The sequence below is a fragment of the Stegodyphus dumicola genome, chromosome 7 (genome assembly GCF_044657685.1).
Source record: "Stegodyphus dumicola isolate Sdum_Otavi_A_Nest chromosome 7, ASM4465768v1".
NCBI lineage: Eukaryota > Metazoa > Arthropoda > Arachnida > Araneae > Eresidae > Stegodyphus > Stegodyphus dumicola.
In genome coordinates this window covers 142,698,756-142,723,158 of record NC_140774.1, presented here as the reverse complement: position 1 = coordinate 142,723,158, position 24,403 = coordinate 142,698,756, and the positions used below count along the sequence as shown (strand labels likewise).

General features: G+C 33.0%; 1 long non-coding RNA gene across 1 annotated transcript; it reads right to left on the bottom strand.

Moving 5' to 3' along the window:
- Window positions 1-8,069: 8,069 nt before the first annotated feature.
- On the bottom strand, window positions 8,070-22,289 carry LOC118198524 (uncharacterized). Its single transcript, XR_004759783.2, has 3 exons — window positions 22,100-22,289; window positions 14,404-14,511; window positions 8,070-8,226 (listed from the first exon to the last, which is right to left on the bottom strand). It is a non-coding gene; the product is annotated as an uncharacterized LOC118198524 (long non-coding RNA).
- Between the last annotated feature and the right edge of the window lie 2,114 nt (window positions 22,290-24,403).

Sequence of the window (24,403 nt, the reverse complement as noted above, 5' to 3'; positions counted from 1 at the left end):
GAAATCTTGGTCTGTACGAAGTTCAACAGAGCAAACTGTGATTCACTTGTACTTCGTTTCAGTCTAACATTAAATGTTTTAACTGCATTTTATTCTCCTGTTTATTTATAAATATCTATGAAAAATTTAAGGTTTTCGGTTATCTGTATATAGTGCATGGGCCAGTATTAAGACAATATTTATAATGTTTAGGTCATATTCTTAACTTAGATGTGTAATGTTTTAAATGAAAGTTCTACATTGGGTTGTTATCTTTATTATACGCGGCTTAAGTGTCTGTTTGTCGCCGATAGTTTATTGCTTGCTTGCGTAACTGTGCTAGCCAATGGGGTGAAGTTGCCACGGCATTCAAATAGTCCACATACACTGATCCCATACATGCAGTTATCATTGTTTTAATTAAATTATCATGGTATTAAAGAACATTTAAATATTTTTAATTCCTCCAATTGTTGCTTATTATGCAGTTAACTATATTTACAGATGAATTACCTAAAAACTTGCAAACGTTCAGAAATTAAAGGAGACAAAACCAGCTAACAAGTTGTTCGTAGTACATCTCATCAGGTAGGTTTACCCAAACTCCTATGCTAAATATCCTTTCGCGTAAAGAGTTTAAAATTTTGTCCGATTTTATACCGACATTGTATTTTAAACTGAATTTTCAGCTGAACGCGTGTCAGAGTGAACGTGAACATTTGTTTGCATTAGCAATCATCTGTTTATAATCAATTTCTAATCATCAATCAATTTATAATATCTAGAACAGCGGTCATTTCGTATATGACCGCCGGGCTTTCTAATTGAATAATATCCTAGTAGAGAATTCCTGCTTTAATTCAAGGGAACTGTGAAACTGCTGATGTCAAGTTTTAATAAAATTGTTATTTGTCAAGAAGCATGTGCAGAATCCAAGTAGATAAGATTTATTTCTTTTTCTATAAATATTGAGATTGTAAACAGGTATTGTAATAGTAGACTCACTGTGTCTAATTATTATTAAGGTTTATATACGTATATTAAGAGCCTGTGCAGAACAACCTTTGACGGGTAGTCTCGGCGTAGTTCTGATATTTTTGGTATTTTGATAGATTTTCGTACACTACTACATACCATTTATCAGATAAGTATGTAGAGTTTATATTTATTTTAACTAACATTTATTTTAAGTTATCTTTCCTGTCTATTCTTTTCTTTCCCCTAGAATTGCCAATGCTAGAGTATGTAAATTGTAGTAGAGCGTGCAGTATATTCAAATTTAGCTGTTTAAATAGAAAGTAAGTTGAGTTTAAATAGAAGGGAAACGAGATTGTAGGTGTGCTTCTTGAATCGTGAACGTGAATGCCGCTCGGTAGAATTTAAGAACCGCGCGTGTCGGCCTGTGTGCCTATCTCGGCAGATTTTGCTGGATCTTTCAATTGCTTAATTAGTAAGCTCGCTGAATCTCAGCGGTAATGTTAGAACGCGGTTAGGTTAGTTTAAGATCTCAGAGCCTCGTGGATAGTGATCTCGCTATTTATTCATCCAGTCATTATTTTTCAGTTCTACATTCTGTTTTAGTTAAACCGCCGGGTCGGCGTAGTTTGTGAGCGTCAAATGGACGCAGCTGTTATTTTAAAAGTTGAATAAAAAGGGCTTTAAATCCTTCTTACGTTTCTGTGTAAATTCACACTTAGTAGCAGTCACTAACACAGTTGCTGATAAGTTGGGAGCTTCTCGATATTACAAGTAGAAAGGCGCTTTTAGTAAAATTCTGGTATAGAACCATCTGAACCTAAGGTACCCGCAATATTCCATTCCTCCTCGGGTTTTCCTGCCTTGCAATTTCGACATGGATATTTAATGTCAAATGTTTCCTCAGACCGAGACTGCAGGAATATCATTCAATTCTCTTCCACTCATCTGAATTTTCTGAGTAGTATACATTTCTTAAATTTACTGAATCATGAGATTGTGAAATTTTGAAATAGAATCGCATAGAATTGACAGATATGTATTCGTATTGAATTTCAAGTGATTAGCAAAATGTTTGTGGATGCACTATAAGTATAATTACAATTCGCTGAGTTTTCCATTGCGCAGCAACTGTATTAAATTGAATGTGCATTGTAAATTGTCCTTAGCATTGGTAAAAATAACTCATAATATTCGAGCTTTGAGACTTGATGTTGTTGGTTATGCAGCAAAGAATCTTGCTATACGATTTTGGTAATTCAGTTAATGTGTTTGGGTATTGAAAATAGCTGGTGAGCATATTTACTTGATTATTTTGCACCGAATAAAACTCTCATGGAAGCTTAAGGGCTAGTTGTCCTTGATTAGAACTAATTCCAATCTCTATGAACGAAAGTATGAATTATTACTCATAATTAACAGGGAGTTTGCGAATATTTCACGTATAGCCGATATACTGGCCGACAAATTACAGGTCAGAAAAACCTCTTACACAGGTTGCATGACAACTGAATTGTGATCATTCAGGGCTGTTGTGAGTGCCGAAGATCTCTACACTTGTAAAACATGCTTCATAGGTCTCCAAGATGGAAGTAATTTTCAAATAATGAATGATAGTTTTGCTTTTGTCTTTAGCCATACACAAATAGTCATACACAAACTGTAATGCGTTGTTGAAAGTTACTTCAATGTACACCAGCACGGTTATTCAACTTCAAATGGGTACAATTTCAGCCGTCGGTGATATCCTTTGTGCGTAGTACTTGTAATCGCATTAAACTGTCTATTATACTATATTAAACGTGGGCTCACTCTGGGCTAGCTTTAACCCGTTTCAGTATTAAAACGTTTTGTAATAACACAAGCCTGCCGCTGGTTCTGCTAACACCATGGTGGAGATTTTCCATCCAGAGAAAGCATGCGCTACTTTTCAGCCTGTCGTCTGGTCTGTGGATGACATTGGATCTGGATGATGTTGCGATGGATAGCGATGGGTTGCACTCTTCGCAATTTGCAGAGAATTTATATTACATCGATCCAAAAATAATATATGTGTCACAATATTCAGAAAAGAAATACATTATCACCACGAAAAGATTTAATGAGCTCAGATGCTGCTTTTATTAGGAGTTAAACAACGGCTGTTCAACTACATAATGGATATATATTTATTTTCAGATGTTTATTATGCAACTTTCCCGTTGAGAAGCGCAATTATACGTAAATACGGTGTAGTTTTTCATATATCCAATAAAGTTTATTTTTCCAATACTGTTCATGATAATATAGGTCTTGTTTGCCTTTTGCTTGAAAAGTATGGATATCATTGATTGTTGTTCTTGGAGCACATTTATATACTCTAAGCGATGAATCTGACCTTGAATAGTTTACAGTGTGGACGGACTCTACATATTTTACAGGAAAAGTGCTACTTTAGACTACCCGTGCAATGTCAAAAGTGGGACGTTTAGTATAAAAGCTTTAGATTTTTCAGTCATTTCTTATGCATTCTATACAATGACAAAATGCGCATCAGTACAATATATTACCAACAGTGACGCTTAATAGTCGCGCGGTAGGTTGCATTTCTTCCTGTTTCATGCGCTTTAAACACTTTAAGTTTTCACATGAATCCTTACAACAAATTCTTTTTTATATTTCCCTGAATAACATTTGTCATTTTATATAATACTTATTTTTTTATACAGGGAGAGTGCATAAGAGTAAACAGAACCTTGCTTTGGAAGAAGAGAGAGTTAGGGTTGATCACCCTCGAAATCGATTTAGTTTTAACCAAAATCTAAAACAATATAAGCTTGCTGTTTTGCCTAATTTTTACATTTTACGCTGGGACGTTTTACTTCCAGTTTTCATTTTATACTTCTGTAGAGTCATTAGGTTATTTTGAAGCAGCAGACATGAAAAACGTGCAGTGTCCTCGCCGTGATTCGAACACTGAAGCTCTCGAATACGCGCTGCGTCTGCTACCGTTACACCATGAAGGCATGCTGGAAGGATTGAGAAAAGGCCTTATATACTCTCCCCTTTTCAAGAGAGACTGGGATTAGGGGACTCAATCACTAAATCCTGGTGGTAATGAATTAGTCCACAACCTATTAGTTCGGGCACTATTTGTAGACTCATTAGGTTATTTTGAAGCAGGAGACATGAAAAATGTATATTGCCCTCGCCGGGACTCGAATACACACCCCCTTTACGTCACGAAGGCATGCTAGAAGGAGAGAGAAAATACCTTTGTCTAAAATTATTACTTATCATAATAATATATGATAAGTAATAATTTTAGACATTTCAGAATATGCATAATCAATACCTACGTTTCTCTCTTAAACACAAGAACAAATAACTAAGATATGTATACAATTTCTTCTAAACGAAAACTTTTTGTGAATGAGATTTAGAAAACTTAACTATAAGATTCCATATGTTGTTTTAAATATAGATTTTATACAGGTACTAATATTAGATTAAATTTTAGATAAACCCTTAATCTATAAAAACTCTTTGAGATGATTTTTTTTTTTTTTTTTTTTTTTTAATTTTACTATTGATTACACTCACTAACAAAATCTAACATTCTGCTTCTTAATGAAATTGAAATGAAATTATCATTGTTACAGAGATTTTCTTGATGATTTCAAATGGCAAATAAAATTTTTCCATCAACCAGTCTATTTGAGCAACTGCAAAACTAACCGCATTTATAAGGAAAGGCAATTTCATATTAGAAGAATATGGGGTAGCAAAAATTATCTACTTTTTGTTTTTGAAACTTGCCTATAAGGTAAATAAGAATTAGCATAAATTAAATAAACAATGACGAAAACTAAATCATTGTTGACAGTGCTATTAATACCGGAAAAACTGTCTTTCAAACATAAAAAAGTAAGAAAAGCAAATATTGCTCGTCCTTTCAAAGCAATTTAAAAATGGACATTTTTGTTTTGTTCTTTTTGGTTATCTGCTTGCTTATTTTCAGAAAGAAACTGGAGAAAATACTATAAATGCAGAGTTACGCTCTAACAAAATTTTAATTTATGAAAATCTTTGAAATTTTTAATTTTATAAACAGATACACTTATTCGCAGACTTGATACTAAAAAACGCAATACATAATTCAAAAGAATTTTTTTCACTTTTTCGTAAGACCTATGCATTTAGAACTACTTATTTCTTCCAATTCCTGAATTGATAAAGCAAACCTGCTTATTTATTAATAAGCAAACGAAAAAAGATTAAAAAATCTTTCTGGATTATTCTAATCTTCTGCCTTCTAAAATTAAGTCTCCTTTATTAATTAATTAGTAGCGGATAAAGATGCAAATAAATTCAACATTCGCTACATTTTTGACTTTATGAACATTTTAATGTATATCTTTTTACGTAATTTACTTAATTGCGTATGTATGCAGCATTACAGAAATTAATTAAAATTAATTAGAATATAGAAGAAAGAAATTTTACTTGAATGAAATACTAAAATCAATACAGGTTACTGGGAAAATAATTTTTTTAATATTTGAAGATTTTGAAGTAATTATAACTCATGTGCGTAGGAATTTAAACGGGGAAGTGCATTCAGGGCATTTCAGTTATTTGATGATGATAATAATATGACAAAGACAGGGGTATTTTTAATTTACTGGATATGATTTTACAATTACGCACATCCAGATAAAACAGCATTAGCTTATGAAATGGCTATATGAACAATTCATTTACTTTCTTAAAGGCTATCATAAAAATTTAACGCAAAGACCAATCTTATTTAAAAGCTTTTAACGCAATTTCAGACGCTTGCTTCGTTATCTGATACAATTATGTTCCTTTTTTCTTCTTTTTAAAATAAACTAGAGTATGATGTTGGACAATAAAGATTTCCTAATCTAAAGTAATGTGAGATAAAATAGACCATATGTAATGAAATAAATATAATTAAATTATCTTCGTTTCGAATCATTTAAATATAATGGAACAATAATGAAGAATATACAGATAAAATAAAACTGAAAAAGAATGAAAAATGTTTTCTTTTCTTATGTACGTATGTATGTTATGCGTATCATATTTAACTGCTGGCAACTACTCTGCATTATTTTTTACTTTGTAAAAGACAAAGGAATTAATAACTCAAAATCCTTTGAAATGAGTTTAGAAATTAAAATTAAGTTTAATCTGTGCGAATAGCACTGTAATTTTTTTAATACAGCATTATTCTCTGTCTTTATTTTTCTAGGAATGAAAAGAGAAATACTGTCGTCACCGAGCCAAAACCACCAATCCGCAAAATAATATTTTTTTGTGAAAATTACGTTTAATAATTTAAGAAGCATTTTTGAATTTGAGAAAAGTCAGATTAAAACTTTTGTAAGCAACGATTTACAGAATATGCATTTTTGTGTTTTATAAGATATAAAAGTACGAGAGACAAGACAGAAAATGCGGAGTGTGAAATGTGAAAACGCGGAGGACGACACATGTTCGTAGGTTTGGTATTGTTGCGAAGATGTGTAAAATATAACATTACACAACGCATAATTACGGAAATTATATGAAATATCATCTTTAAATAATTTCCTATTTCAAAATTTTTTCAGTTACAATTTCTGCTTTATGAGAATTGAAAATTATTTTTATTTACCCATGATTTGAACATTATCGTTATTAACTGAGATTTTGAGCATTATTTTATTATTAACTTTGAACTGATAAATAACTTTAGTTTTACTGGTAAACAAGTAGCGTTCAACTTTATTGAAGAAGAAGGCATTATCTTAGCATTTATGGGAACTTAAGGCTTTTCCCATGTATAAAAATCTTTCTACATCATTCCGTCACTGGAATTTTAACTGACATTTTCCACCATTCTATAAATAAGTCAACTTTTAAACGAATTCAAATTTTCATTATTTAGTGATGTCGCTTGTATCCCACCTCTCTTTCTTTCTTCGTAGCTAACATGTTGTCTGAAATTCGTTGGTCGCTGTCTCTGCTTGTAGTACTTGTCTTTCATTTAGTTGCAATAACAAACAATCGGTGAAAAAAAATTCTAAATAAAACTGAATGCCAGGTTCAATTCAATTATTATTTCTTATTTCTCATTTCAATATTAAGCCATATGCACAAGTTTTAGAAATGAACAATTATGAGTGCATACGAATGTTCCAAAAGGTACTAGAAAAATGAGCATTGAAAAAGTGAATTAAAATAATGTATCTCAATTTATACGTGCATCCTTCTCCCCCTCCCCCCCAAAATATATGGCGTAGCCTATATAAGGATGCAGGGGTTTGTCTAAAGGGCTACAGTCTACAAAATTTGCAGGCAAACTTCACAGCTAGAATTACCGAAAGGAATTACCGAAAGGAATCTAAATTATTCAATATTTCTCTTAACGAAGTTGTGGAGGTTATTGCATTTATTTGCAAAGGTACTCCGTAAGCAAAACGCCTTGGGCCTTGGGCCGAAAGGAATTGGGGGAAAACATTTAATGCGTCATAACAGCGGAAACATGTGTTACAACTCGAACGTGAAATGAGCAAACGCGAAATGAGCAAAAGTTTCTCTTCTGTCAGTGGCAACAGGAAGTCGAAAACAAACTTTGAAGTGAGCGTTTGGTTACTCGGCCTCTAGTAATAGAATTTGATTTGAAGGGGGGATAATCCCCATCTTTTGATTTAAAATTAATCTTGAACCATGTAAATAGTGTGATGTAGCAGATGTGCTTATATAAGAGTTATTGAGATTTATTTTGAATTTGTGATTCGAGTTTAAATTGAATACAGAAACTAAAAGCTCTTCCAAATAGAATCGTCGGTATTTTAAAACTCGTGGATTAGAATAACAACGTGTATAAATGCTAGTTTATTTTTATCATCAGCAATATACCCATTCTTCACACTGGGGAAATGAGAATATTTTTTAACGAGATTCTAAGAGTATCATGCAGAGAAGGTGATAAAAGTACTAAGGGAGAAAAGAAGTATACAGAAATTTAATAATATCCATATAAGATGCTTTTTAATTCACACTGTTAAGTGTACTAAATGGTAAAAGCTTTTTTTTTTTTATACTATCCCAAAAATTTATAATCAAATAGTTTGAAAGAGTTATTTCAAAGTTTTCATCAAAATATTTATTATCAGTATGTTTATTAAGCATGCTTGCCTTTTATGAAATATACAGTGAAAAACATGAAATAATTTAATGGATTTCATCAAATCATATTATCTTCTTTCTTCTTCTAGACACCTAAGGGAAATGAAATAAAAATTTTAATATCTGTATCTATAAGTAGAATAAAAATAAAACATGCAAAGGACAGTTTAAGGATCTTTCCATAATTCCTTAATTTCGATAGCCCATAATATGGACCTTATAAAAATAGTACTCGTGTTATATTAATGCAAATGAATAAATTTTATTATAAAAACTTTTAATTAATCACAGTAAAAAATATTAACTTATATCCAGCGAAACAAAAAAAAATCGGTATAATTATTCAAATACTTATAAAACTTAAAAAAAGTAATAGTGTCATTTAATTACCATTTTGAAAAGTTAATACCCATAAGATAATAGTCTCCGTTCTAAAGCAGAGGTTTCCCACTCCTGTAGACACTCAATTACGTGCATCGATTCAACAGATACGAGGGCATGGTTGTGTTTTTATTAACAATCTGTTGTTAATCACGCGAAATCTTTCTCGGAACATAAACAGTCGATTGGTATATAATATGTATAATTTACGTGTTAGATACTCCTCCAGTAAAGCAAACTAAAAGTTTATTTCAAAAGTTCTGCATTTTCTGGCAGTCTTTGTTCACCTTAAGAAATTTCGCATTAGCAGGTTATCCTCTATAAAGTGTATTGTACTCAAGAAGACATCGTAAGTGCATTGAAGTTAAGTGCATCGTTAAGTTTTCAGTTTTATGATTAGTGGTTTGAGAATCTACTGCATTAAAGTATCTAAGACTAAGTTTTCATTAAAGTATCTAAGACCCTGTTTGAAAAGATACAGCATAGTGGATACTATACGAATTTTATAAAGTAGAAATGTAAAAGTTTACAGCAATTCGCATGAATGAGGGGTATCCGAATGAAGCGAAATTGAGAATATGCAAGAAGTGATCTTTGAAATTTTAAAAAAGCATTTTTTGTTCGCAGGACTTCCCAGGATCTAAAAAACTGGTAACAGGTGAGAGCAGGTCCGGATTCCCGGGCGGCTCGCATAGACTATCGGGTATTGTCCGGATCTATTGGAAACAGTAATATACTTGTATTTTCGATATACACACTGTTGCAAAAAATATATGCACCCAGAAAAAAATTGAGCCACAACTACGAAACGCGGCATGCAACTGTGGTTTGGCGACTTGTGTTAATGATTAAATGTGTAGCATCAAACAGCACTGTGAAGCGATACAGCAGGGGTGTGAACTACGCAGCTGGTAGAGTGTAAAAAGGCAAGTGCGGCGAATGACGAGCATTTACAATCGCGCTTTGATCCCCGACATAGTAACGAGAGATGTCTTTAAGACGTACTCAACGGCGCTAAGATCAATTGTCAGACTATGAGATGGGTCACATCATAGGACTAAAAGAGGCCTGTTGATCGAACAGGTGGATCGGCCGGCATATTGGTCAAAGCGATATGATCGTTGTCCGTTGTTGTAACCAGTGGCTGAGCAAAGGCATAATGAGCCGCCGTAATGGCTTGGGACGTCCCTGAGCCACCAATGCGAGAGATGATCACGTAATCAGAAGAGCTACCACGTTCGGACCAACAGTTGCGTTGTCATCAACAACGCCGTTTGCCAATTCTCTGAGATCCCGGTATATCCATGGATACAGTTTTGTAGAAGATTAGGGGGCTCTGGGTTCAGATCTCCATCTCCATTAAGACACTTGCCATTGACACTCTACCAAAACCACCATAAGAGTAATCTCGTCGCTGATGTGATGAGCGGTATCAATAGCTTCAAGTCAATGTTAGAATTTTATAGGTCTCGACTCCTATTAAAATCATTAACGCATTTTCCTGGTACCAAAAAAAAATGACACAAAATCTTAAAAGGCATAATTTTGCGAATTTGGAGCCTATTTTAAAATACTTTAGAAATCCCTCTAATATTACTGATGGAGAAACATGGCTACAGCAATTTTTAACTATTTTCATCTTAGCAATATGGAAAACTTAGAAATTGTAAGCCTGCAAAATGATGTTATTTTAAAATCTCCTGAAAGTATTTTGGAGCTTGGTATTCTATTTTAAAGTCATGTGCGGTAAAAATTAGTTCTTATTGCTTAAGTACCTATAGTTGTGAAACGTTGTTTTCAAATATGTTTTATTCAAAGTATCATATAAATCATTAAAAAATTATTAAAAATATGTCATCATCACGTCAATCATTAAATATATGACTTATTCAAAGTAGCGTTCAAAACTTACTGATTCGCACTTAGAAAAACCCTTCAGGGCATGCAACTCAGATTATATTGTCGATTATAAGTTAGCAGACAAATTGCAAACACAAATTTTACATTGACGTATAAAAAATATTTAAAGAGTATAAATTATAAATATTTGTTATTTAGTTCAATAAAGTTATATCTTAAGCAAAACTAGTTTGTAATCTGGCGTTTGATGTTTGATTATGAAACTTGAATGGATGGCGCTCGCTAAAAATTTAAGATTTTATTTTGCGATCTCGATGATTAAAAGGTTTGATAACCTCTGCAGCAGACTATGCTGTGAATCGCCTAAACGTAATTATAGCACAAAACAAAAATAATTAACTTCACATAATTATAATTTTCGTGGATATACAGGGCGCCTTCAACTGCACAATGTGCTCAAGCAATTACTAGTGCGAATCAGTAAGTGACTTAAGTTGCTACCAGATCGTATCTACAGCTACTTAAGTAATCACTACATAATATGCAGCAACTGATGAAGACGTCTGCACAACTCAGATTAATAAAGGCTGCCCTCAAAGATACCATGTGAGTCTGCTGCTATGGGAACATCGTAGCGGTTTCAGCATTTGCATTGTACAATGAATATGATGTTATCAAAATACTTCCATATGCAAATGATTTTCTTATCACCGCAAGTGGCTATTTAAGGCCTGAATACGAGATAAATACACAAACCGCCATAGATATGTTAGCAAACTGGTTGCCGAAACACAAGATGGTGATCTCTACAGCCAAACCCAACACTGTGATATTAAGGCCAGACAATTGACATGTAAGACCTCCATGTATCAAACTTCAAAGTTAAAATCATTAAAATAATCAGAAAATTGAAGTACCTTGATGTCAGAATAGATGTTCATCTTAACCGGCAACCACATATCAGACACATCAAAGAAAAACTCCATAAACCAGCTAATAGTATGGTATAGAATTACAACAGCTACATGGGAGAGGGTAATTGCGAATGCTCAAGGTCTGGTATCAGACGGTAGCAGAAAAAAAAATCGCATTTTATGAAGCCTCTATACGATGAAAATCATCTCATTTCATAGAATCATCTTAATCGCATCTGAAAATTCAAAGGATGAAGAAATGAAGGAAGTAGCTAATGAACTATCTGATAAAGATCGACAAATGAAGAATGAAACATCTAACAAAATTGTAGAAAGAGAACGAAAAAATGAAGAAATAAAAGACGGAAAAGAAACCTTTGATTCTTAGGTGCCTGAAGTTGAAATGGAAGAAAGTGATAATACTGTCTGTAAAGATGAAGAGATAAACGAAGTGGCTAGTAAATAATCTGAGAAAGTGAAGAAATAATTCAGGAAATAATGTTCCCGATTCTCAAGTACATTGAAATAGAGATGGAAGAAAGTGAAAATGCGGCTATTAAGTTCAGAGAAACTGATAGTGAAGTTACGAAGTCGCAGTTAGCAAGTATTGAATCATCTGAAAATTCATAAGATGCAGAGATGGAAGTAGATGATGTGCAGCTTACGCAGTAATCGCTTCTAGTATTGCAAGAAAATACTTCTACTTCACAAACTGTGTGTCGTAATACAAGTTGTACAGACACTAACTTGATTCCAAACCAGGATACTTTTGTTTGTAAAAATCGGATTCTATTCATAACTCTAATGCAAACATCAGAACTGGTTTTCAGGAAATAGAGGTAAATAAGCATGTAGCAACTGCTAAAAGTACCGAGGTGAACTGTACACATGATGCGAATAAACTACAGAGTGGTATGCAAACTGTTTCAGATTCTTCCTGTGGAGAAAAACCTGAAACGACCGAATCTTCGGACTGTCATATGCAAAACATAAATACATCTGAGAATTATAGTGAAAAAGTAATTAACTAGGGTATAACTTAATGAAAAGTCTGAGACTGAAATTCATTTTGAACTTTAATTTATATAATTTAAAATTATTATTAAATTTAGTAGTTAATTTGTGTATGTAACTTGTAAATAGTGTAAATATTTGTTTGTTTTATCTTTAATTACCTTATTTGTTTCTTTCGTTACCTTTTGAATTTGGCTTCTGACCAAGGATTGTACTGCCCGGGACTACTGCAGTCCTTGGGAGGGGGCAGTGTTACGAAATGCCCATCTGCGGTAAGATAGCTTCCTCGCAAAGGAAGACTAGGGTTGCCAGTAGTGATGAGTCGGTACTACCGAACTGGGTATTTTGTAACGGGTACTTAGTTGTAACGGGTACTGAAAATCGGTACATCCAAGTACCCGTTACTTCAGTACCGAAATCGGTACTTTTCGGTATTCGTTATTTCTGTACCGAAAAGGGTACTTTTCGGTATTCGTTACTTCTGTACCGAAACGGGTACTTTTCAGTATTCGTTACTTCTGTACCGAAACGGGTACTTTTCGGTATTCGTTACTTTTGTACCGAAACGGTTACTTTTCGGTATTCGTTACTTCTGTACCGAAACGGGTACTTTTTCGGTATTCGCTACTTTGTAACGAAAATATGCGTCTCTTCTCGGTTTTTCGGTATTCGGTACTGGAGGATCGATGAGGGTTCAGCTCACTTCAGTTTTGGTACGAGGACAGTAGTATCTGGTTGTATTTGGGAAATGGTGTTATGCGCTCCTTGTGTCCATGAATGGCCTGCTCCTCAGACAGTTACGTAGTTGACATGTTTTCCGATATTCAAAATCTTACTCCGTACAGATAAAATCAAACACGTGGTGACGTGGCAGAGTTCCTTCAGTGCACAAAATCGTTAACTGCGTATTTCGGTACTCCAAATCGTTACTAGAGCACTTCGGTACTCCAAATCGTTACTAGGGTACTTTGGTACTCCAAATCGTTACTAGGGTACTCCGGTACAGCAAACCGTTACTTGGGTACTCCAAATCGTTACTTGGGTACTCGGTACTTGAAATCGGTTTTCGGTACTTTTCAAAGTAACGGTTACTTGAGTAACGGGTATTTTGTACCGGGTACTTGTCTGTACCTGTTACTCTCGTACCGGGTACAAGAAAGTACCGAAGTTGCCCATCACTAGTTGCCAGATTTGGAGCAAAATCGTTCACTTGGAGACAATATCCGGGGGGGGGTATCCATGAGCACTTAAGCTAGTGGACCATCTGTTCTGTCGATGGTGAAAAGAAATTCTTTTAATCACATACATGAAATATATCGTATACTGAAATATGTTATATGCTGTTAAGAAACGCCCAGCTGCGGTTAGCTAGCTTCCCCGCGAAGCGGGGCTAGGGTTGCCAGAAATTTGCAAGGAAAGAAAGGGTTGCTAGATTTGGCGCGAAATCGCCCATTTGGAGACAAAATCGGCGATATGCCATAGACGGAACGAGAACATTCTAAAACGAAGTCTTACCGGTTTTTTCCAGAATGTTCTCGAAGACAGGTCAAAAGCTATAAATATCCTGCCTGTACGCGGTGTAACAGTTTATAGTGAGCAGTATCGAGAGTACGTTAAGGTCAGTATTATGATTGAGTTCAGAGATTAGATTAAGAGCGACCGAACCAAGTCGGGAGCTGTACTTTAGTGCTTTGCTGTGAAGCTGTCTTCCCCGTTGTAGCTTGAAGGCTGTGTTGCTGATTGTTTCAGTCTTTTCGACTACTGTAAACGTATTTTTGGAACTGTCCTGAATAATATTGGCGAATAAATTTTATTTTGATTCTTCAAGTGTTGTCATTAATCACTGCAAATCCACGAACCCATAGAATGCAACAGTACTATAATGCTTGCAAATCTAGCGCGTTAAAGATACATCCAAGTTTTCATAAATTTCTTCGGTAATTTTATTTGTTATACGCGTGCTCGAATTTTTCAAAGTGTCATAAATATCTACAACGTTTTGCAGTTCATTAATTGAAAACCTGTGCATTGTATAAAGTGTTTAAAATAAACAGAAAATCACATTTTACTTTCTTACTAGATATTGCTCAAAACATCTTACCTTAGGTCTAAGAGAAATTCTATTCAAAAATCTTCATACTGCTCCATATAACCTTTCAGCAAGTTATCACGGTTTTGGTCTCTATCATTCTCAAAACTTTTCACAGATCTGAAGGGAAAAAAAAGATAGTAATAGATAAAAACATTAATTTTTGTGAAGAGTATTTATAACATATGTATAAATTTCATATTGATACACTATTACTATTCTAGGAACATATATGCCACATGAATTACACTGTAGAAACGGTAAATTTTGCAGATCTTTTAATTTATTTAATCTCGTATGCGTTTTCTTAAAAATGGAAATATGAAATAAAATGCACTGCCAATAAAAATTCGGTGTAATTATAGAAAGGAATTATACATGAAAGAATGACTGAGCTTGTATTGATATTGAAAGTCTTTGCTTACGTGTAAATATATCTTTGTTTATTTGAAATCTATAATATATACATAATATTTTACATATGATACGAGTAATTCATGAAACAAATTTTAGGATTTCATTGCCACCAAGAAACATCTCTTGCTAAGTTTCATAGCAATTTTGTGTTAATATTATCATTTTATTGATGATTTTCTATCACGAATTCTATATTAACATGATTATATTTTCCTTCTTCATTCACTCTTGAACTATGCGTTCCACAATTAAAAATCCAAATGATAAATTTACCCATATATTGTATAAATGTTTCAGCCACAAACAGTATTTTTATGGATGTTTATCGGCTTTAAAACCATTTTTATTTGTGAAGTAGTTAAAAACCATTTTAAAAGTTACTTAATTTTGAAAGAGTTAAAAAGATGCAAATAAAAAATTTCAAGATCTATAAATAAACACTTGTAAGGTTTATACTAAGTTGCTAACAGTTATTTTTAGTTAAAGCCACTGTCCTATCTCTCCTAATTTCAGTTTACAGTTTTATGCCAGAACGTGTTTTCAGAACGATTAAATGTAAATGAAGGAAGCGCAAGTATTTAAATTTGAAGTTCTACTGACTTCGTTAGAGAGACAGAGACTCTGACCAGCGCGCGTACGCCGTTTAGGCTACTCTCGCTAAAGTCATAAGATTCAGATTTTGTTTTTGCTTGTTGCCCAGCGCCATTTATATACTGGAAATATTTGATTATTCATGTCTTTTCCTATTCGAATTTTTTCATTTTCTTTACCTCCTTGTAGTAAAGAAAGTATGGTAATCGCGAAACATTTCGGGTATCATGTTTAACAGAAATATCCATTTGGATCGATTTCAAACGTTGTTTTTGAGTGACATCTGTACGTAAAGACAGAATAAAGGTCTCTTACTCAAAACGGATTGTAAATAGATTTAAATTGGCTTCAGCAGAGATTTCTTCATGACCTCCGTACGTACTTATGTACGCATGTATGTACCTAACATAACTAAAAAACAAGTAGCCTCAAAACTTTGATATTTTGTTTATAAGACTGCTATAGCATTTAGATGTGCACCTCCTTTTTTGGTTATAATCGGACACACCAACAATATATACATATATGTGTATGTGGGATATGTATATATATATCCGTTTTGTTATTCGGCTCGGTGAGCTCTGTTTTTCTTATTCTTATATGTTGGTAAATTGTGCATTTTTTGCTTTAAAAACGATTGACTTATGTAGTTTTTATGTTCCGGTTAAGTTTTTTTATGCCTTTAGTTAATCTGCTTACAACAGTTGTAGAATTATCAACAATTTAAAGCATACTTGATGGATATTATGAATGGAGAGAATTTATTGTCTGAACTGAATATGATTAACTGAAAATATTTATTTTTCATATACGACACACACAGAGGGAAAAAAAAAAAAAAACGAGACTAAGTAAAACAGAGTGGAGTTGGCAACAATTGCTTTGGTGGCGTCATGCCGCACATCTTCCTCTATCCATGTGGCCAGTTTCAACTTTACCGACCACGCCAGTGGGGAGTTCTGCGTCATTCAGTGAACACGTTGAATGGTCACTTTTGGTGGACTGGCGCTGCGATCACGAAAGCTGGAGGCAGTGTCTAAACACAGCTCCGAAATTTTTTAAATAAGTGTTTCAAAAATGTTTTCAACTCTCTAAAATAGTTAAATGCACCTTTCCTATGCAATATCTCATTCATCAAATTGAAAAAGGAAACTTCGCTTCTTCGAAACTTCAGGTGTTTTGTTAGCTGTTCACTATGAACACGAGAAATCCAAAAGAGGCCCTGACACGGAATATTCAGATAAGTAACATTCTGTTCTCTATAAAATATCTGTTTCTCTATCACTAGAGTGTCATTAAATTTCTTTATTTATTATTTTTCATAAGATTCTAGCATTATACAATAGTTGGTAATAGTAGCAGGTCATGTGGTTCTTTTCTTCGTAACTATTCCGTAGAGACGCCACATTCCTTATCAGTAGTCCGTTCTTATCAGCAACTCATACCCTTCGGAGGCACCCCCCCCTTTTCGTGCTTAGGAATTTCTTGTGAGGGAAAAATGGGGATCTCTTGATCATCGATGAGTATAGATTGTGATTTTTGTAACAAAGATCCCCCACTTTTTTTTTTTTTTTTTTTTTTTTTTTTTTTTCAGGTCTCAAACTTAAAATTACGAGCAAATAAAAATACAGTGACGGAATTTGTTCAACTTGTACTATAACAAATTTCAACGGTTAAATTAATAAATTAATTTTATATTTAACTAATATTTAAGAAAAATAAACTGTATAATTTATTTTTGCTGAAATGCTCTCACACTGTGTATGATGGATTTATAATTTTGTCAATTACTGTTTTTCTGAAATATACATGAATTTTTTTATGAACGGTAATATTTAATGTTACTTTAGTTAAAATATTATGTACATCTTTGTGATGATATATGTCTTTTCTAGTTAGGTCTCAAGATAAGAGCATACACATTACCATGTAGGAATTCATTCCTTTTTTTTTTTTTTTTTTTTAAACTTAGCTAAAGTTTCCAAGATAAGAGCATACACATTACCATGTAGGAATTCATTCCTTTTTTTTTTTTTTTTTTTTTTTTAAACTTAGCTAAAGTTTCCTTCTTAAAGACACTAATTTTTGCAGATGAACTCCTTAACTACACTCATGGACACAATCGTATTTTAGGATATTTTCTACTTCTTTTCCTTTTCTTTCTATATTACCTTTTTTTTCTCCTCTATTATTTTTGGGCCATTTATTTTAAATTTTATTTTGTCCCATCTTTTCTTTCTGGCCTTTTGAACTCGTAAAAAATGTACGAAGTTCCTTTTTACTCTCCTCAAATACGAAATTGCCCCTCTTTCTATATACCCTTCCTTCGCACCTATGCTTGATTTTTCGCCCATCGGTGCAGAAAGACTTAGCGGGTGCAAAACAAGACATCTGTCTACTTTGTCTGTCAGTGAACACGCACTCAATGACGCAATTACATTCTACCGGAAAAATGTCTAATGTAAAAACCAAACAGCAAATCGACATCAAGTTTCTTGTGAAACTTAAGAAATCATCTACGGAGGGAAACACGTCTGACTTCCAAATGGGAAGTGTGAAGTTTAAACCCTGGCTAAGGCATTAAGCATTTTTCAAGTTTCTTGCTCAGAAAAATTCTAAATGACTCTACAATGGCGGCTTAACTAAAATATAGTGGACAATAATTCCTCACTACCAGGATCTGGCGATTGGATTCCAAAATGTCCACTTCAGTTTTTAAGTGGGGAAAATGTAAGGGAGGATTTCCGTCCTTGCCGAGTTAATTGTAAGCGGTTGGGAGGTTCGGAATTCGTATCTTGGCCACGGCATAGTACATTTTTAAAACTGTTTGCTGCGATAAACCTAATGACTTTACATTTTAAGTCATTAGTAAACGACGCGTAGCAAATTGCACACTATGGTTGCGAAACTTTATTTTTAAAATTTATTACCCTATCTACATGTTTAATGTTTTATAAGTTTTGTGTAGTATCAACGCCTTTATTATATTAAAGCAAACAGCTTAGAAACTATTTTCATGCTTTTTCATCCTTTTTTGCTTTGTTTCTGTTTCTGTTCTTATTTTATTTGGCAATATATTTTTTAAACTTTAGTATCTTTCTTTTCGCACCTTCCTCTTTCTCGAGCTGCATCATAACTTCGTTGAGCTTGAAATGCTTAATTTTTCTTTAAGAGATTTCCTGTTAATAAATTAGATAATTTTGCTTTTAGAATATGACGAGAATTTTGCTTACCATATACATAGAGCGTTGCCGAAAGTGTGCGTTTCCGTTAACTGATAATAAATTAACTAGCAGTAAGCCCCAATGAATCTAATAAGCAAATGCGTGAAACTCACTACGGTATGAATTGCTTGGGATTAATAGAATTAAAAAATAGAGAATAAACCAAACTTTAAGTTGTACATACATTTTGAAACTTGGCAATAAGCTTAACGAAGATTAAATGGAATTAAATAATAAATAAATAATATTAAATAAAGATTAAACGAGGGTGGATCAGTTATTTTATTGTTTTATTTTGAGATATAACGGAAACGTCGCACAATAATGAGCAGTAAAGTTAGCAACGAGATAAGTCAACTCGTAGAAATTAATCAAACCTTCGCTATACACAATGTTTTGAGTAAAAACATTGTTAAACATTAATAGATATATAACGTTTATTAATGCATATAATACACATGTAACTAAATGTAAAGTAAATGTAAACTTCGGAGCTTTGATCAATTGAGTGCATCCCCGGCGCACATATTGTTTTCTCTTCGCCTTTTCTTATGTAGATAAATGGTAGTTACCAAATTACATGCCACAAAATAGGATTTCAGGCTCTTAAACTTACAAGTGACATTTACGAATGTGCATAAGTGTACACATACTTCACATGCTTTTCAGTAAATTACTTTTCCTTATTTAAAAAATACATTTTTTTACACTTCTCTGCATGCAGTGATACAAATTTCTGTCAGTTTTTCACAATAAACTAGAATCTAAACATCAAATTGCAAGTTTCTTTAAAACTATGTTTCTTACTTTAACTAAATATTCATGTAATAGACAATATGACAATAAAATTAAAGTAGCTTTCCAAGCAACACTTTAAGTCATACAATCATTATCTAAAACATTCAGATTAAATTTGAATAATACATTTATACAGTGCTTTTAGGTATGCTTGATGCAAGAAATAATTTTAGTCTGAATAAACGTTCCTATATATTTTAAAAATAAAAGTATTAATTTAAAAAATTTTATAATTGAAGCACAGTACTTAATATTATTTTCTTACACAGACTTTCTCCCGTTTTTGAAAATAAATCTTTCAATCTGTTGCTTATTATACATTTTGATGTCTTCCGTATTAAGCATTTCTTGGAAATATTTCACCTTTTACATTCTTTCCTTCATTTTGTTTACAAAACTGCAATAATTTAATAAACAACATATGGTAGAGGAAATTCAGTTAAAATTGAAAATGATATTTCAATTGATATTGAATATGATATACGTTGTTTCTTCAGCAAAGTAAAAAATGTAATTGAAAAGGAATAATTTAAAAGCATTCGTCTTTTTAAAACGAATGCTTTTAAATTTTGTTTTTAAACGAATGCTTTTAAATATTTGTAAGAATACGTTAATTAGGTTCATTTAAGAAATTCAGATTGGTACTTAAAATTAGAGACTTGTTAATTATGAGTAAAATATTAACATCACTTGAACTCAAACATTTTCACGGGATAGATACAAAATCTTTTAAAATAAAAATTATGAAAACGAGATTTTACACCAGCATTCACTAGTGAAGAACTAGTACCCATGCACATTATTACTCATTTACATTAGATGTACATTACGACTCATTTACATTAGATGTACATTACGACTCATGTACATTAGGTGTATCATCGGATCACAAATAAGGAGAAGTCATTTGAGAGTTGAATATTCTGTATTTTTACAGAGCCTTATAAATTTGATAACACACTTATAAATTTGATACACACACTTACTCACCACCTTAGAATATAAGTACACCACCATAAGTATGAACGTAACCTATTTTTTATTATTTATTAGAATAGAACTCTGCATTACTTTTTTTAAACTAAGGAAAGAGTGCTGGGGAAACAAACTTTCATCTGCGAAACCCGTATAAGAAGGAGACGATGGTATAACTGATATGGAAGTGGCAAAATATTATTGATAAATCGCGTTTAGAAAAATAGAAGAATTTGAGAGCGGCAAGAATTTCTTGACAAAGATATGATTCAAGGATTTAAAAATCAAACATGATTATTGATTTTTACCGTTAATTAGGCAAATATTTTTGAAATCGGACAGACTCATGGAAACACTTGGCATTTTAATTAATGAAAAATTGACTTCCTGTCTGTATGTTTGTGAATGATTTTGACTGAGCAGTAACTAAAATTAATGAAGACTAAAATATTACTTGGTAAAAATTAATTTCATAGTAAGGGAAAATTATTCTGCGCTTTAATCAAATTTCTATGAGCTCAAAATTTTTTATACAAATAAATTTTAGATAAAAACCTATGCTTTTGAGTTTTTTGAAGAAATATATTCTCATTTTGCAATATAAAAGGGCTATTAAAATCAAGATGAGTAAGGCCAGAATAAGCAATATCATTTATAACTAAGGATAAAATCAACAAACAGTGATTTTGACGGGAACGTATTTATCCAGGAAACATATGCGTTTCAAAAATAAATCTATGATCCTAAATGAGGACCTACATAACCAACGACAAAATCATCAACTTTTAAAATGTTTCCCATTGTACAAATGAATTAGTAAAAACTGTTTAAATATAAAAAAGCAAAACAGAATATAGTATTCATATTTTGACATATGGCTGAGAATAAGATCACATGTAGAATTCTTTACAGCAATAATTTTTCATGTAAAAATGAAAAACTAGTACCGATATAGATGAGTCATTTATATGCAAGCATAATATATGATCCATAATAGTATATTTATATACTAATCCCTTATCATTTTGGCAACAAGCTGTTGAAAAAGCTCCTTAATATTCTTCATTTAAGTTTTCTCCTACCTAACAAACAATATTTTCAATTTCATTTTGGAACTTAAAAAGCTTAAAAAACAGCTTAGTATTCAAACTTTTATTTAACTTAATCAATGGTAAACCATTCAGCATTTACTGATTAAAGAAATGATAAAATAATCGCATATATGCCACTATGTTATCGAGTATAATTTTGTAACATCTTATTAAACTATTTTACATATCAGCCCCTCTCAATTATGTAATACACTGTTTAAAACATTTCAGAATCCTGTTTCAACGTTCCTCTTATTTGTATTATCACATAACCTTATATCTGTGCGCAAAGATATCAAAATCACATAAGGCATTATAATTTACAGCCACATCTCTAACTTATCAATATTAAAAATGAAGTTCAGCGCTATGACTAAGAAGAAAAAACTTATTGAAATAAGTGGCTTTGATTCCATGGTCTGACAGGTTATGATGTTTACAAACTGGCCACAGGCCTTAACCTTTCAGCATAGTAATGTTTTACGAACTTCATCAGAAAACAAACACAATTTTTACTATTTGAAAGACTTAAAATTTGTTCCCTTTTAAAGATATGCAATGAAATTTTGACGATTTCACAACAGACACTTTTACATTTTACTGGAAACTTACTTGCGCTGAGGTAAAATGGGACGACAACTGCAACAGTTTGACGTCCTCGTTCCCATCGCCATTTCCATGCATATTCTTTGGCATAGTGTTTTGGATTTGCTTTTAAAATCATCAGTCAAGCAAGAAACAACGAGAAACAGTAGGAAAAAAGAAGCTAGTTTCCACATACTTCGGTTTTATAGAAATAAAATACTGATAAAAATTCCTAAATGTTGGACTATTTATATTGAACAAGGACTGCATGCTTCTACATAAAGTAATTACTTTTGCCCGTTGACTTAGAGCGTTTTCAAATTAAATTATACCCATTTCTGCAACTGTGTTCGCATATTTCATTGCATTCGTTCCATATATTGGATTAGATGTGGAAATATTTATTGACACCGTTTTTCATTGCACAGAACAAAAATGAGATAAATTGAGAAATATTTACTTTAGATATAAATTTACAAAATATATGCGTTGATTTATTGAATTCATCGCTGAGCAAGCGTTTTATTGTCTGCCGTACATTTCTTCCACTTTCTGCAATCACCTTGTAACGTTTATAAATAAAATTAATTAGTTTTGTACCATTTCTTCTAGTCTTTATAGCAATTTTCACCCAGGCAAGTAGTATAAAACATTAATTAAAATTTAGGAATATAACAGCAAACATCAATAATAGACGCAACTTTGTCAAAAAAAGGAAGAGTTTTAAATGAATAATAATAATGTATAATTTGTATATCCAAATACAAAATGGACCATGGAAAAGTAGCCTGTTTCAGCCAACTGTATGACATGAACTAGAAAGTAAATTGTTTTTATTTATAAACTTTCAAAATTATACTGTAAATTAAAAACGTTAGTGGCTCCTATTTACGTTTAAGCACATTTGGGCAGGTCAAAGCATGTTCGTTAATACACCTCTCACCTGACAGCTCTTCATCAGTGATACTAGGTTTATGTGATTACGGCAAAGCCTCGAGGGCTATCTGCCTAAGGGAAGGGATGCCTTCGTGGACGACTTTCTAAGAGAAAATAGCTCGCATACACGTTATGCACGGGGAAACCACTAACGCCCATGCAGCCGGCCCCGTTCGCGGGATTCGAACCTCGGACCGAACTACCTGTGTTCAGCGATTTTACAGCTCAGCCGCTGGTGGGCTCAGTGATACTAATGAGAATATTCATGAAGAGAGTATTGTTGGCGAGGGCTTTCTGCTTCAGTTTTCCGCTGCAAATGAAACTCGTATGTGTTCAGAAACGAGAAATATAATGAATACGTGCTCTTACGCACAATTCGCTCCTCTGCAAACAGTTCGAATCCGTGCTGGTGAGTCCTATGAAGTAGAAACACTGCCTGTCTTGTTAGGAAAATCAGCAAATTTTTATTTTCTTGTACAAGTAAAGGAAGTATTATAATCGCGAAGAATTTCAGGTATCATATTTCAACGGAAATATCCATTTTGACCGTTCCCAAATATATTTGGACAATTTTTTTGCATGACATCTATGCGCATACACGCAGTAAAGAACTCATTTTCCCTCATTTGTCGACTCATTCACGGATTCAAGAGATTTTTCGTGAGTTTTGTACATACGTTACCTATGTATATATATATATATATGTGTGTGTGTGTGTGTGTGTGTGTATATATACATAGTGTATCTCACTAACTGTGTGTGTGTGTATCTCACTAACTCAAAAACGATTACCCGTAAAACATTGAAATCTTGCATATGAGACTGCTGTAACATCTATCTCTTTGATTACAATCGGCAGTATCAAACGTATATAATATTATATATATATGTTACCGTGAAAGACAGAAATTGGAGAATGTCGGCTTTCAGCGGAAAATGTCAACATTCACCAAATACGTTGGTGAAAGATCGAATATTTCTTTACATTCTTGTACATTCGGACCCTCACCGGTGTATGTCGACAATCACAGATATGCTCTGGTGTAGGTCGAAAAGAGAGGAGTATATGTACACGCTGCCATTCCAAAAGGAAATGTTCCACAAATAAATGCAGTTGTAAAAGCAAGGGCCTCTTGTGCAATTCAAAGTGTCATAATAGTTCAATTTGTTGCAATAAATAAGATTTGAATCACATAATTTTTTAAGTTTATAACTTCTATTATTTTCCTTTCTCATTTTGAATGTACTGTGTGTTTTAAGTTCTTATGTTCTTAACCTTTAAAAGACGGGTGGCCTAAATATCAGCCAGAGCTGTAGCGTCTCAAAAAGACGGCTGTGGCCGAAATGTCGGCCAGCGAATTCCCCTCCCCCCCCAGCCTTCAGGGTGCGGAGATA